Source organism: Brienomyrus brachyistius, unplaced genomic scaffold, assembly GCF_023856365.1.
Source record: "Brienomyrus brachyistius isolate T26 unplaced genomic scaffold, BBRACH_0.4 scaffold40, whole genome shotgun sequence".
NCBI lineage: Eukaryota > Metazoa > Chordata > Actinopteri > Osteoglossiformes > Mormyridae > Brienomyrus > Brienomyrus brachyistius.
In genome coordinates, this window is record NW_026042315.1 from 2498742 (window position 1) to 2515317 (window position 16576).

The window sequence follows — 16576 nt, forward strand, 5'->3', positions numbered from 1 at the left end:
CGTACAAGGTCTGGTTGCTTCCCCGTCAGACAGAAGGGGCAGGTGCCTAGGCAGCCTTGCCACCCCCACCCCACTGTATAAGGTCTAGTTTTGCCCCCATCATACAGAACCCAGAACCCACACATGTAACCCAGGCAGAGACTCGAACCCAGGTCCAAGAGGTGTATGGTAACAATGCTAACCACTGCACCACCATGCCACCGCCATTTACATGTATGTAACAGTTTTATTACCTTGTAAATAGTCTGTAGGGTTTGCAAACTACCGAAACGCCTTTGATGTAACTAATTATAAGTTTATAATAGAACAATATAGATTTGCCTATCTCAGGAACAATGAGTGCAGGCGGGAACCAACTCTGGGCGAGAACCAACCCTGGGCGGGAGTCAACCCTGGGTGGGAACTAACCCTGGGTGGGAACTAACCCTTGGTGGGAGCCAATACTGGGCGGGCGCCAACACACGGCAGGGCACACACACTCACACAAGTACAGGGACAATTTAGAGATGCCGATCAGCCAACCCTGCACGCCTTTGGACTGTGGGAGGAGACCGGAGCAGCACTGAAACACCTCGCTCCAAACGGGCTTCAGTGCAGGTAATATATTAAGGCAGTGTTATGGCGGGACGTCTGTGATGGGGGGGTGAGAGGTGGTGTTCAGGCTTAATCCAAAGTAGATTAGTGGGTCTCATTAGGAACAGTGACGACCTGCCCTGTAGAGAGGAGATGAAGAGACTGGTGGGATGGTGCAGTGACAACAGCCTGATCCTGAATGTGGAGAAGACCAAGGAGATGATCATGGACTTCAGGAGGAAACAGCCCAATCATTCAGCACTCGTCACTGACAACAGTGCTGTGGAGTTGGTCAGCAGCGTCAGATTCCTGGGGGTGCAGATAACTGACAGTCTGGACTGGTCACCAAACAACATCACCGGTTAAACGGGCTCAGCAGCGTTTGCACTTCCTGCGCCGGATGAAGAGAGCTTTCCTCTCCCATCCTCAGCACCTTCTACGGAGGCACCATAGAGAGCGTGCTGACCAGCTGTATCTCCATCTATTTTATGTTCACTGCAGCCCACGCTGTTTGCATCTTGTCATTGTTGACTGTGTGAAAAATGTCCCTAGAGAGAGATAGAGGATACCGCTTCCATCAAATTGACAGGTTGGGTCAAAGGTCACGGGTCAAAAGTTCACTTGTGGGCGGGGCTTGGTTGTGGTGGTACGATGTGACGTCACGGGAGAGGGATTTATTTATTTATTATTATTTTAATTTATTTAATTATTTATTATTATTTATTTTAAAAATTATAATTTTATATTGAGGAGAGTGCTTACGAGTGTCGGGGTTTTTGTCGGGCGCCGCCGCCGGGGCTGAGCTGGGTGGGTTACCTGATGGAGCGTGAGCGTACGCTGTGTCTGGTGCGGTACTGTGGTAAGGTCCCGGGCTTTGGAGAATCAGCAAAGGACTTATTCACATACTGGTGCGGTACTGCGGTAAGGTCCCCACGGCTTTGGATAATCCGCAAAGGACTCGGAGAGAGCGATGCCGGAGAGCTGAGAGCCGTGCTGCGCGAGTCTGAGAGAAACTCTGAGAGAATGAGACTCTGGGAGAAAATGATAAAGTTGGAGCAAAGAATGAGAGGAGGAGCTATCCTATGGCCTACAAGATAAAAGCATATGGCACCAAATTGGAATCAGTAGTCTTTAAAAGAATAAATGGACTAGCAACTGTCTCTGGGGGAGCACCCCCGGTTAGGTACTATTAAGCAGCATTTAGTGACATGCATAAAAACACATTTTTAAAAACTTTGACAGAATAAAGTCTTAGTTATTTGAATAAATACGTTTTTCAGTAAATGTTTATTCACGCGCATGCGGACAAACACACACACCCTGGAGGTCAAACTAAAAAAAAAAGTTGATACAAACTACAGTTGTATTGGACACGCACACAAAAACACAAAAGAGTTTGCTCAATCAAAAAAACAAACATATATAGTTCACGTTTTTTATTAAAATGTATAAGGATTGTTTTGTTATAGCGAAATTTTAAATTAATATGAGTGGGATATAAGTCATTTAGGCAACAGGACTTGAGGAAGAACCTAAATAGTGGCTAGAAATGACCGACCAGGCAGGCAGAAGTGTGCTTTCCTTATCTCACAAGTCATGGAAGGGTGGGATGGGGGACACATAAGTGTGGGGTAGGAACTGTGGAATCAGGCAGGGGTGTAAGAATTTAGGATATAGTCTTGTTATTTTAAAGAAGGTGTACATGATTATTTAATTACATTTAATGGCAACCAGTAAGCTGCATTTAGCACCATGCTGCAAATACACATTAAAAACTTTAAAGAATGGTAATATAACTTGACCATAGTTTTTAGTTACACAAATATTTGTAAGACGTAACATGAAAGTTTTTCAAAGTGAGATGTACAGATGTTTTAAAATGTAACATGAAAGTTTTTAAAAGTAAGATGTACAAATGTTTTAAAATGTGACATGAAAGTTTTTCAAAGAAAGATGTACAAATGTTTTAAAATGTAACATGAAAGTTTTTCAAAGTAAGATGTACAAATGTACAAATTCACATAAACCGGTTAAAAAGAATTTCCCCAGGAACAGAGTGTTTGTACTGACAACCATGTGTCAGTGGCAGGCCGATTTATGCGACATGCAAGGGCTGGCGACGTACAATGATGGGTTAAAGTATCTGCTTGCGGTGATTGATGTTTTTTCCAAAAAGGCCTACGCGTGTGCGTTAAGAGACAAGACTGGGGTGGCAGTGGGTGTGCGTTTGTATGTATGTATGTGTCATGCCCTGCTCGTCGGCTCCTCATGTGTGCCACGCCCCCTGAATTCCCACGTGTGCTTCCCTGATCGTTTCCAGCGTTGTCTGATTTCTTTGCTTAGTCTCGTTGTATTTAAGTCCTGGTCTGACCTGTTCCCTTTGTCTGTCATTGTGGATTCGGCGTGGGTGAATGTTTCCTGGTCCTGTCGTCCCAAATAAACCCCCGTTAGCCCTGAATACCGCCTGTTTGCAAGCAGAAACTGCAGTGTTAAAGGGTCCAACAATATCAAGGCCAAGTTTCTTCCATGGTCCATCAGGCAGCGGGACTGGTTGCAAAGGAGCAGGGTGAATAGAAGCTGTTTTATCATTAACCTGGCAGAGTATACATGAAGCAATGCAAGACTGAACTTGTGAGTCCATCTTTGGCCACCAGTAGAGGTCGCGCAGACGTTGCTTTGTGCGGACGATTCCTTGATGACTCTCATGTGCAAGCATGATCAGTGCGTGTCGTAAGGAGAGTGGCACGATGAGTCTTGAGCCTCTGAGGATGTAGTTATCCTTGACGGAGAGCTCATCTCTGATCTTATAGTATAGGGCTAGTACACCACTTACTGATTTAACCGATGGAGGCCAACCACTTTCAAGTTGTGAGCGCAGGGCTGACAGTTCAGGACAAGAAGAACAAGCAGAGTTGAAGTCAGCCACTGGAAGGGAGCTTAGGACAGCAGAAATATGTGCCACCATCTCGGGTTCTGAATCTGAAATAGAGTCAGGAGGCGCAGGCAGGGGAAGGCGCGAGAGACAATCAGCCGTATAGTTCTGGGAGCCTGGTCGATAGACAACATCATAGTCAAAACATAGCAGGCGTGCAGACCAGCGGGCAACCCGCATACCAGCCCGACCGATTCCCTTTGTGCTGAGCAGTGTTGTCAATGCCTGGTGATCTGTGCGGAGAGTAAAACGACGTCCCCACAGGTATGTTCTCCATTTTTCTGTAGCCCACACACAAGCAAGTGCTTCTTTTTCAACAGTCGAGTATTTCCTCTCCGTTTCAGTCAGTGTGCGGGAAGCGAAAGCCACAGGCTTCTCTGTGCCATCAGGTTGTACTTGTGCAAAGACAGCTCCAAGTCCATAGTCACTTGCATCTGTGGAAATTACCGGTCGTAGAGAAGGGTTAAAAAGAGCAAGCGCAGGACTGTCCACAAGAAGTTGCTTAACTTCCTCAAAGCTGCTTTGTGCTGCAGGAGACCATGTAAATGTGTCTTTTTCACTGACACAGGCACGCATAGGAGCCACAACCGTCGCAAAGTTAGGCAGAAACTTTGAATACCAGGACACTAGGCCCAGAAACGATCTCAGGGCAACAGCGTCAGATGGAGGAGGGGCTTTCAGGACAGCATTAATGTGTTCTTGGTCAGGAAGAATGCCATCTACAGTAATGACATGACCTAGGAAGCGTAGGGAGGTTTTCCTGAAGTGACATTTGTTCTCATTGAGAACCAATCCAGCCTCCTTCAGCTTTTGGAGGACAGCGTTGAGGTTCTGGTCATGCTCAACAGGGGAGTTGCCATAGACAATAAGGTCATCCAAATAATTTTGAACACCTGGAAGACCGTTGAGAATGTCAGCCATCATTTTCTGGAAGGCTGAGGGGGCTGATGTGAGGCCATAAGGAATTCTGCAGAATCGGAACAGACCATCATGTGTGATGAATGCTGTAAGGTCTCTGCTATCTTAATGAAGAGGCAACTGGTAGTATGCATTAGCCAGATCGATTGTAGAAAACAGCTTTGCACCTTGTAAATTTGCAAGCAGTTCATCCACATGAGGTAGAGGGTAGCAATCTGTGACCACAGCCTTGTTTGGTTCACGGAGATCTGTGCACATTCGTATTCCACCAGTTTTCTGTCCTGTAACTACAATAGGCGAAACCCAAGGTGATGCATCAATTTTCTCAATCACACCAGCTTTCAGCAAGCGGTCAAGTTCAGCTGAGACAGAAGCTCTTACAGCAAAAGGCAGGCGTCGTAATTTCTGGCGTACTGGTTTAACAGTGGGGTCAATTTTCACCTTATGCACAAAGTTTTGTGCACAACCAATGTCTGGAGTAGTAGGGATGCAGGAAGCGGTTGAAACAGTCACACAGCTAACAGCACTAGCAGTACGGATACAGGGAGCAGATGCAGAGTTTGTGGTAAACACGGGAGGGAGGGTAGTGTTACCTTCAATGCAGATGCTTAAGGCTTTCATGAGATCTCTTCCTAAAAGAGAAGTGCCCTTCTTCACCACGTAAAATGTAACTGGGGCAGTGAGAACTCCTCTACTCACTTTGACTTGTAGGCAACCAAGCACAGGAATTCTCTTCCTTGTGTAAGTCACTAGCTGACTAACAGGTGGAAGTAGTGGTGTGTCATTGAAATACTGAACATAGATGTGGTGTGGCAAAATAGATACTCCTGATCCTGTGTCAACAACCATTTCATGCTCTTTGGTAAGAGAAGCAGGAGTACTGATATTGATTTTGCATGTAAGTGTATGTGGTGCATGGCAAGTGTTGTTTAAGTATAGCACAGTCAGTTTAGGTAGCTGAATCTCACGTACATCACTTGTCTTGGATGAGCGACAAACACGAGAAAAATGTCCAACTTTATGGCAAGACTTGCAAGTTGCTTTGGCTGCAGGACACTGAGAAGAATTAGCCAGATGTGTGTTAGAACCACACCTGAAACAGCTGCGGGAAGATGTAGTGGAGGCATTGAATGGCTTATTAGGATGAATGTGCTGTGTGTATTTCTTTTTAGTGAATTGTGAACGAGGTTGTACAGCTTGCACTGAGACACTGTCCTTTCCTGCTATTGTTTTTGCTTGTTGAACAGCAGATTCTACTTGTGATGCGAGTGTTAAGGTTTTGTCCAGTGTCAGATCCGATTCGAGCAGGAGCCTCTCTCTTATGTTTGAGTTATTCACATGTTCAATCAGCTGATCACGGATCATCTCATCGGTTTTATCATCAAATCCACATTTTGAAGCGAGATCACGCAATACGGCCGCATACTGTATAATAGTCTCGTGAGGTGCTTGTTTTCGCTGTCTGAGGGTATGTCGTTCCACAACAACGTTTACTTTAGGTGTATAATGTTTCTCTAAAGCAGTGACAGCAGAGTCAAAGGAGTCACCTGTATCTGGTAGCGAGTAGAAAGTCCGTTGTCCCTCGGCTCCGAGACAGTGGAGTAGCGTAGCTCTCCTGCGCGCTTCAGGCCAAGCATTTCCCGTTGCATTAACTACCAGTAGGTAGTTCTTGAAAATCCGCATCCACATGTCGAAAGGTATCGGGGGCTCTCCCGGGCACGGCAAAAACATCGGAGGTGCAGGCACGTTTCCAGCCATGGTGAGTCAGCAAAAAAAAGAAGAGGTGAAAACACAAAACTCGTCGCCAGAAATGTAGTGTAGCACTCGAATAACCAGGCCAGAGAATATACAAATGCTGTTAAACGAAATGCTATTTACTTAACAAGCATTACATCAAAAACATCAAGGTAGCACAGCAGTACGGATGTTCGTATTCGTCTCACTCTACTCATCACACTTCTTCCTTTCTCGTCTCTACAGTGTCTGCCTTTCGACACTGCCACCTAGTGTTCTAAGGTTGTAATAAGTCAGTGAACACAACAGCTAGGTTTGCTAAAGCTAAACTTTAGCGGTGCGCCCTTATCCAACCTCCAACCTTGGATAAGGTGAGATGCTTTTATTGTCACTGTGAAAATACAATGAGATGTAATTTGGAGCAAGCCTGTAGACGCCATAGTAAGCATAAAACTACAGACTAACACTTACAGAGTATAAATACAGATAAAATACATATAAAAGCTAAAGATACATAGACCAAAAATAAAAAAGAATAAAAATAAAGAAAAAATTCTGGTGCTAGAAGCAAAGAAACCAGTAGCACATTGTCAGATATTACACAACAAAAGCGTAGCATTGAAAAGCTCCAGGCCGCTGTGCCTGCATGCATTGCCATTTTGGTTTTTGACTCTGTTTACGTTGGAGTGGATGAGTCAGATGGCTGAAGATAGATTACATCACTGCCATCTAGCGGTCAGGGGTTTAAATGCCAACAGAAAATGAAAAAGTCTGACAAATTTTTGAGCTGATTAGCTGTGAATTTTGTAAAACAGCAGAGGCGGTTGGCTGGAGATGCACTAATGATCGGCTTGCAGGTAGTAGAACAATGACCAGCTGAGTCTTTCCTCAGTGTTTCTACTTTAAATAGCAAAGGGTATCATAACACACTTTAGAGTACTTGGTGCTTCACTCATTCTTCTATCTTGGTGCCATGTTTCACCATCTCTATCAGTGTCATCAGCATCAGTGAAAAGGTGTCTGGGATGCTGACCTTAGAAGCAGAATTTCAAAGAAGAGCTGAGGAAAGGGGGGCAAAACACCCCCCTTTGAAAACCTCTGAACACTGGGGATAAGAGCCTTAATGAAGGAAAGATCAGCAATTTGCTGTGAAGCACTTAAACTTGGCATAAGAAAAGAGAGACAACATAGCAGAGAATGGTTTCAATCCATCGACCTCTGGGTTATGGGCCCAGCACACTTCCTCTGCGCCACTCTGCTGCACAGTCGGGGCTGGGTGAGTGTTTTCTTAGTGTGTCCACTTTAAACAGCAAAGGGGCTCTGGACACACATAATGGTACTTAGTGCTTCTTTTCAGAGACCCCTAGGTTATAAAGCCCCTGTGAGGTGCAGCATGAGCCTTCCTCAAGCGATGCCTGATTTAACCATGACAAGCAGGTAAAAGCTGTTGGCCATAGACAAAGTGAGACCCAGCAGAGGACATGGCCGTTCTAAGCCTCAGACCTGGTATGGTGATGAAGCTTCCTGTTACACTTTCTACTGCCTTGGTTCATCGCAACAATCAATATGATAAAGAGAAGGAGTCATCCTAGATGGGACCCAAACCCACCCCTCCACTTTGGGATCCCCAGTACATAATGGGGGGGGGGGGGGCATAATGAATTCTGAAGGTCCCCGTAGCCCTGGGAAGATGCCCAGTACGGAAATGACAGATGCTAAAATAAATGCTAAAAACTCAAATGGCCTAATTGTCAGTGTTTGTTATAGACACCTAATGTAGCTGCAGAGGAAAGCAGAATGTTGTATGACGACATCAGGATTATGAGTAATAAAAATGATGTGGTGGTTATGGGTGATTTTAATTTACCAGGGATACAGTGGGACACAGTCTCTGGCTCTTCTGTAAATGAACTGGAGATGGTGGAAGTGGTACAGGATTGTTTTTTTACTCAGTTTAATACCCCTACCAGGGGAGAAGCCATTCTTGATCTTCTTTTTTCTAATAACCAGGATAGGATTGAAAAATTAGAGGTTTTAGAACCACTGGACAGTAGTGATCATAACATGGTTAAATTTCAGGCTAATTTTCGTGTCAGAAGAGTAAAATCCAAAAGAAAAAAATATATTGTGAGGAAGGCAAACTTTAATGGTATGAGACTGAAACTAGAAACTGTGAACAAGTTAAATAGCAAAACGGTTGAAGAGGCATGGGAATTTTTTAAAAGGACAAGAGGACTTCATACCTGTTACCAGCAGAACTAAATCTAGGAAACTACAACCAAGGTGGTTTACTAAGGAAATTAAGAATAAAGTCCGGGGGAGAAGGGCTCTCTTCCACAAATGGAAGATAACTAATGATTTCAAAATAAGGCAGGAGTCTACAGGTTGAGTTAAAAAATGAATGACAAGTATGACATTAAAAGTTTCTTCCAATGTTTTATCTCCAAAAAAGCTCTAAAAGCTGAAATCACTAATCTACAGGATAGTAAGGGCTTTATAATTGAAAATGAAATTAATATAGTAAATGAATTTAATGATTATTGTACATGGGTGTTCACAGTAGAGAACACAAATAACTCACCACCATGTAGATTCATTGAATTATTAGATTTCCAGAAGTCCTTAAGGTCAAAGCTACAGGGTTTTTACAAACTGTATCAGCCTGGATCAAAAACTGGTTTACAGACAGGAAGCAGTGGGTAGTTATTAGAGGCACAATGTCACAGTGGGCCTGCGTTCATTGTGGGATACCATAGGGTTCAATTTTAGGACCACTATTGTTCCTAATTTGCGCCAATGATAGTGACGTCAATACATACAGTAAAATGGTTAAATTTGCTGATGACACCAAGGTACGTGATGTAGCAGATACTGATCTAGCAGCGGAGAGGCTACAATAGGATTTAATTAGCAACTGGGCTGATACCTGGCAGATGAAATTTAAAGTAGATAAATGTAAGGTTATCCATGAAAGGAGCAGAAATATAAAGTACAGATATTTTATGGGTTCCACTGAAATAAAGTTAGCTGATTGTGAGAATGACCTCGGTGCGTATGTTGATGCTTTCATGTTCTACTCTCGTCAGTTTGGGGAAGCAATTAAAAAGGCCAATAGGATGTTAGGTTACATCTCTAGGTGTGTGTAGTTTAAGTTAAGGGAGGTGATGCTACAATTATACTGTACAATTCCTTGGTAAGACCCCACCTAGAATATTGTGTGCAGGTTTGGTCACCATACCTTAAAAAGGACATTGCTGCCTTGGAAAGGGTGCAACGTAGGGCTACAAGAATGATTCCTGGTCTTAGAGGAATGTCTTATGAGGAGAGGTTAGCTGAACTGAATCTGTTCAACCTCTAGGAAAGAAGACTAATGGGGGACATGATTCAGGTATATAGGATTCTAACAGGTCTGGATGCTGTTCAGCCAAATGGCTATTTCAATATTAGTTTATATATTAGAACTTGTGGCCATAGGGGGAAATTAGCGGCAGGACATTTTAAAATGTATTTGTGAAAGCACTTCTTTACACAGCGTGTAGTTGGAGTATGGAATAGTCTTCCTGCTAGTGTAGCCCAAGGTAAAACCCTGGGTTTCTTTAAATCAGAGCTACAGTAGATAAGATTTTAACAACTCTGAGCTATTAGGTAAGTTCTGCCCAGACGAGCTTGATAGGCCGAATGGCCTCCTCTCGTCTGTAAATTTCCTATGTATCCCAGGTGCCCAGTCCAGCTCTGTCCCTGGCTCAGAAGACCAGTGCCTCTTCCATTAGGCCACTGGAGCAACAGGCAGACTTGTGCTTATGACTGGCACAGTTTGCTCAAAATGGAAGCTCAGTAAGCCTTCTGCAAAACTTACATGAATGGAGCTGAATAATACATGCTAAGGAGAGCATGACAGCCATTCAGGCATCTCACTCAAGTGAAGTCAGCGAGTTTCCGCTATGCCTCTTGCCTTTATAGCTGGTAATACAGTGGAATCTATATACAGTGATCACATCTGTCTGGGTGAAATTGATCGCTATAAGCCGATGACCATTATAACCGATTTTTTCCCTTTTTCTTCATGTCTCAGGCAGATTAACATCTGACATTTGTATATGTATTACATGGATATAAGGTAATACAATAGACAGTGTCGCTATTTACAGATTTTTTTGACAATGTACAGTACAGCTGTTTCAAATGCTTTTCAAATTACGATACTGTACTGAACTGTGTATAATTCCAATACGCTATCATACTGTAGTGCCGGCAGCATCTGCATGTCCCAGTGAGCGCGTGTGTATAGCCCTGTGTATGTCTTGTATATAGCCCCTGTTTGTAGTTTGTGCTGTGTATTGGGTTGTCACCTGTGCCTTTAACTGTGGCTGTCCTCGGTTCTTGCCTGATCCTCGGATCTCTTAGCCATTGTGTAATTACTCGCCGTGTGTGTGCCTTACCATCCTTAGTGTAACTTGTCATTCATGGTCATCATGTTATTGTTGTTTGTTGTGCAGTTCCTTTATGGAATAATATAAGGAAACACTTGTGTCAGTCTGCCTCTCGTCAGTTTCATTCACCGCTGCCTCGATTCCTCGCTCTGCTCAGCAGACCCTTTCAATCTTTTGCTGTAGCGCGTTGCACAGATACAGCTGGTAACGTGTCCTTCAAAGCTCACAGTACCTCCTGTCCTTTTTCTAAAGACTCTTACCTACAATACTGAGCAAAAGTCTTGGGCCGCCAAAGAAAATGTTTAATGCTGTTCGTCCGAGTAGTAATTACATAATTGATCAGAAAAAGGACTATTTAACATTAGAATATATGCAAATTAAACTCAGTAGGATAAGCGGTTTGGAAAATGGATGGATGGAAATTAAAAGAAACACAATTTAAACTCACAAGTATTTCTTCTGTTCTCCAAAACGCTACTGATGCCTTTTTGGGTGGTGAGATAAACACCTCTTCAGTTCCCAAACATCTCCTCAGGGGCACCTCAGCCGTTCCACGTACAGTATTATGTAAACTTCACCACCAGCTCATTTTACTCATTAATTTAATAAGTTAACAAAAGTCAAAGAGGTACTAATTAGCCATAAGAGGTGTGATAGTGGTCAAGTCAAAAAATAGCTGTATGCATGGGGTGGGACTGCAGATACTGTGGTGACTGTCGGAGAGGCTGTGAAATGACAGAGCTGCCATGTTCTGACAGACATCATTTTATAGTTCTACACCAACATGAAGATCATTTGAACATCATCCTCTTTGACAGCTCAAGACTTTTACACAGTCCTGTATGAAGAGGAGAACATTCTGTGCCCAAAATTACTACTAAACAGTCAAATACGTAGAAAGTTGAGCCACTGCAGAAGTCTAGTGTAATAGAGCCAAAATGCTCTACAGGTAAAAGGCTCACACTGAAGTCATCACACTGACAAAGGAGAATTGTTAGACTGACTTTAAGAAATTTCTTCAAGTGGGAGCACGCAAATGAATTACTATACATATGACCAGGGGGCACATAACTGATTTTAGAAGAAACAGCGTCTTTGAAAGATAAAGTGGAAAAACCGGCAGACAATCCACATGGTTTAATGATCACACAGGTTCTTACAAACAGGAGTGCTGCAGACTGGAGAGCAGATGGGAATCCACAGGTTTAGAAGTGTTCAGGTGCCACGGACCAACAGCCTGCAACAATAAAAGTAAGCCCTTTATAGGGCTCATCCAGCCTATTACTCTGACCGTATTCATTGCAATAGAAATAACCCTCGCTACCTTTTTAAAACAACTTGAGACAAACAGTTGTGCTAACAGTGTTGATCTTTGCAAATATGTTGTTATCGGCAATAATGTTCTCGTGGATTTCTCTCCGCCTTACACTGTTATTGGCGATCACCATCTGCACCACAGCATCCTCCTGCTGCGGTGTCAAAATTCTTCCTCTCCCTCCTGTGGGAGGTAAACCCTGGATCCTACAGTATTGGGTTACAGTAAAAACAAACGTGCTCCAGAGCATGTGAGCGGAGCGTGAGCGAGGAGTGGAGCAGGCGGAATTTGTTCAGAGCGCGGAGCGGTTTTTTTAATTAAGGCTGGAGCAGTCGCTCTGTCTCGCTCCAATTTCGCTCCCATACCGCTCACACTACGACTCTGAGGCGTGCCCAAATCTACCCAGAATTCATCTGTACAATTATCAAGACCGTTACACAAATTGGCTGAGATGGTATTTGTTAAGTATTTCATAAAGGAAACTGATGGATCATACAAGTGTACTATTCTTATGAAACGTATAGATGACAATATTGTAGAGCAAGAACAACAATGCGGTGAAATTGTTTTAGTGAGTAAAGATTCACTTTGGAATCACTTTTCACAGAAACATGAAAGTGTGCTACATCCAGCCCATCGCAGGGCACACTTACACACACTATTCACTCACGCATGCACTCCTACGGGCAATTTAGCAAGCCAAATTATCCCCAACACGTTTTTGGACTGTGGAGGGAAACCAGAGTACCTGGAGGAAACCCCACGACGACATGCGGAGAACATGCAAACTCCACACATGTAACCCAGGCGGAGACTTGAACCCGGGTCCCAGAGGTGTGAGGCAACAGTGCTAACCACTGCACCACCATGCCTCCCCTGCATCACACCCACATAAAGAAAATACAGAAAATCTTATCTTAAAATAAACAAATAAATAAATAAGAAAACTAATAAATAAGCCTAAATTAAATTAAAAGAAATTAATCACACACAGAGTAATTTTAAAGTACCAGCCATGTATTGTCAAAACAAAGTAGTAACTGGCATAAAATAAGGATACATGTCATTCCACAATCAATGTTTTAGCGACTTCATAGCGTCATTCAGGGTGGTGATGGCCTCTGTGTGAAAACTGTTCAAAAGTCTTGTGGTGTGTGTTTTTATTGTCCTGTATCGTCTGTCTGCCTGACGGCAAACGTTGGAAGAGATTATGAGCAGGGTGGGATGAGTCCTTTATGATATTTGATGTTTTGCGGAGGAACCAGGGGTTGAAGATATATTCCAGGGTAGGTAGGTGTGTGTTGGTTATTTTCTCAGCAGCTCTGATTACTCTCTGCAGGGCATTTTTGTCAGCTGCAGAGCTACTGCTGTACCACACCAAGACACCATAGGTCAGGACACTCTGATGTTGTGGCAGGTTGTGGCAGGTTGATTCTCCTGAGAACTCTCAGGAAGTACAGTCTTTGCTGCACCTTCCTGATCAAGCAAATTCTGTTATTTGTCCAGGTGAGGTCATCCGATATGTGTGTGCCCAGGAACTTGAATGTTGACACCCTCTCCACAACTTCCCCATTTATCACCAGAGGCTGGTGATCCACCCTTTTCCTTCTAAAACCAATGATGAGTTCCTTTGTTTTCTTGGTATTTAACATCCAGTTGTTAGCTGTACACCAGTCTGCCAATCTCCTCCCTGTATGCTGTCTCATCTCCACTGCTAATCAGGCCCACCACAGCTGTGTCATCGGCACATTTCATGATGACATTAGTATTGTGGGTTGGATTGCAATCATATGTATACAGGGAGTACAAGAACTGAGAGACAGGGAGGAGGAGTGGTGGGGACCCATCTTGACAGACTGTGGTCGGTTGGTTAGGAAATCCTGTATCCAAAAGCAGATGTTATGGTGGATGCCATTTTATGGAACAGTCTGTTCGGAAGGATAGTGTTAAATGCGGAGCTATAGTCCACAAATAGCAACCTTGCAAGAGAGAGAGGAAGGATACCGCTTTTGTCAAAATGACAGGTCGGGTCAAAGGTCACGTTCAAAAGTTCAGTGGGCGGAGCTTATGTTGTAGTGGGTTGAGCTTGGTTGTGTAACTGACGCAATAGCATATGGATTTAATTATTTATTTAAATATTTTTTTTTGTCTTCTTCCCCGGGGGGTTGGTTGTGTAACTGCTGCAATGGTATTTGTATTTAATTATTTATTTATTATTTTAAATGATTGTGGCTTAGGGGGCCTGGGTTGGTTGTGTTAGTGCTGCAATGGTATTTGGATTTATTTATTTATTATTTTAAATGCTTATTTTAAATGTTTATTATTTTAAAATGATATTGAGGAGAGTGCTTATGAGTGTGTATTATTTTAAAAATGATATTGATGAGAGTGCTTATGAGCGTGTGTTATTTGAATAAGTTATTATTATTATTATTTTGTGGTGCGCGGGCGGGAGTGAGCGTGGCTGGGTTACCTGATGGAGCGCGAGCGTACGGTGTGCGGTAGCGTGGTAAGGTCCCCGGGCTTCGGAGAATCAGCAAAGGACTTATTCACATACTGGTGCGGTAGCGCGGAAAGGTCCGCACGGCTTTGGATAATCCTCGGAGAGAGCGATGCGGGAGAGCTGAGAGGCGTGCTGCTGCGCGAGTCTGAGAGAAACTGTGAGAGACTGTGGGATAAAATGGTAAAGTTGGAGCAAAGAATGAGAGGAGGAGGTGCAGGGTCTATCGTCCAATAAAAACGCTCGGCGCTAGTTTTGACCGTGTGTTTTTTCCTCACGCAAGCGTTTGTATCACATCGGCGTATGGCGCCAATTTGTAAAGGTCATAAGTCGAGACATACATCGAGTCTGTCAATTTGTCCGCCAGTAAATTCTGCAGGGCCGTGCCACCTGGCCATCGAGGCGCCCCCCCCTACCCGGCCACGCGGGCCATACATCGAGTCTGACACTTTTGCCCTCCAGTAAATTCTGTTTAAAGTTTTGTTTTCACATACGTCCCAAATTACAGATAATTTTCTTACACAGGCACGAGTAGCATCATCAAGGCCGTACCACCTGGTCATACATCAAGTCTGACAATTTCCCCGCCAGTAAATTCTGTTTATAGTTTTGTTTGTCATACATGACCGTGCAGATATGGGGTGACAGAGACAATTAAATTGTATTACGTCGAGCGGGGGGCCTTTTCCTCCTCCTAGAGGCATCATCTTCATCCGTACCACGCCCCCACGAGCAGGCCGTGTAGAATATAGGGAGCTTCGCGCTGCAGGGCCAACTCTATCTTTTCAAAAAATACAGACATGTCTGGGACTTCCGAAATGAAAGATTCAACCTCACCTTCTAAGACTCAACAGGAGCAGGAGGCCATTATGCAGCCTCCGGGGGCTCCCAGGAAGATTCATACGGCACGTAGACGGGTACCAATGATGCGACCGTCGGAAGACCCGAGGGCTATCTGGGAGCTGCCCAACGGGAATAAACTGGTCTGCCTCTTTGACAACGTTGCGGAGGAACTGCGCGTCTTTCAGGTCACCGGAGACGGCCCAGACCCCCCGAAAGACGACCCGTATCTGGTGACTTTTTCCGAAACGGAATGGGGAAACTTGAAGACTGTCGTTACCCCGATGATGGAGGAGAGCACCGACCCCGACCTTGAGGTCGAGACTGGAAGAATGGAGATGCACTATAGAGATGCTCGTAAACAGCGTACCACCATTATGAAGTGGGACGCGACCGGGGAGCTGGACAAGAGAATGGTGAATATATGGCAGTGGCCTAAATGCGACTGTTTTGGCCTGAGAATACCGTTTGTGATTTGGATGCAGATGATTCAAGAAAAGTCTGGTTACTACCAAGCGATGTTTAAGGAGAGTCGGGGGCGTAAGCAGATGCAAGAGATGACAAACCCTACGCCGTAAGGACCCCCCTCACCCCCTCACCCGCCGTCGCTATATAAAGTGGACTCTGTTACAACCCCTTTTCACAAACATCATGGCAGCAGCAGGAGCAGCAGCAAATTATAGCGACGGTGAAAGCGGGGACAATGAGGCTCCAGCAGCAACCCTGACCTCTGATCCCGGGGAGCTCCTTCCAACCCCCCCATCATCACCGGCCTCTGATCCTGGAGAGGACCCTCCGACGCCTGAGATCTGCACGCTTCTCTCCAGACCGGCTCTCTGCCGTGGGATGCTGACTTGTATTAAGGCTATGATAGTGGGCCTTTTAACCTCAGTCATCAGGAAGCATCAAGAGAGAAACTGCTACGGTTGTGAAGTGGATCACCCCAGTCAGAGACAACACCCTTGTTTGTTTCCCCCAGGTAGAAATTACTTTTACATACACTTTGACTCTGTGTTGCGTGACCTCTGGACCGATCGGCTGACACCCGCCTTGACCCACGTTCTATCGACCCTGGGCATCCGAGCGGCCGCCGGCAGGTTGGAGGGGGCAGTGGAAGCTATCCTGTACGATCTGCGTGAGGCCCGCAACGGCATGGTGGAAATCACTCGACTGGAACAAGATCTGTTTGAGCAGAACCCAGCGTTTAAGCAGATCCTGGAAGAAGAATTTCTGACTCGTTGGGAGGCCCGAGACTAAAACAAAAAGCATCTTGTGATGGGGAACGGTATCAGCAGACCCTTACGGCGGTTTATGTTAAATGTTTTTTTAGAAAA

At 44.5% G+C, this 16576-nt stretch overlaps 2 protein-coding genes across 3 annotated transcripts in view; one reads left to right on the forward strand and one right to left on the reverse strand.

Annotated features, from left to right (window-relative positions):
* Positions 1 to 16576, forward strand: part of LOC125722597 (uncharacterized) — a 426618-nt gene that overhangs the window by 244556 nt on the left and 165486 nt on the right. The window lies entirely within an intron of this gene.
* The window catches only part of LOC125722566 (cytohesin-2-like), a 227538-nt gene that overhangs the window by 30502 nt on the left and 180460 nt on the right, over positions 1 to 16576 (reverse strand). The window lies entirely within an intron of this gene.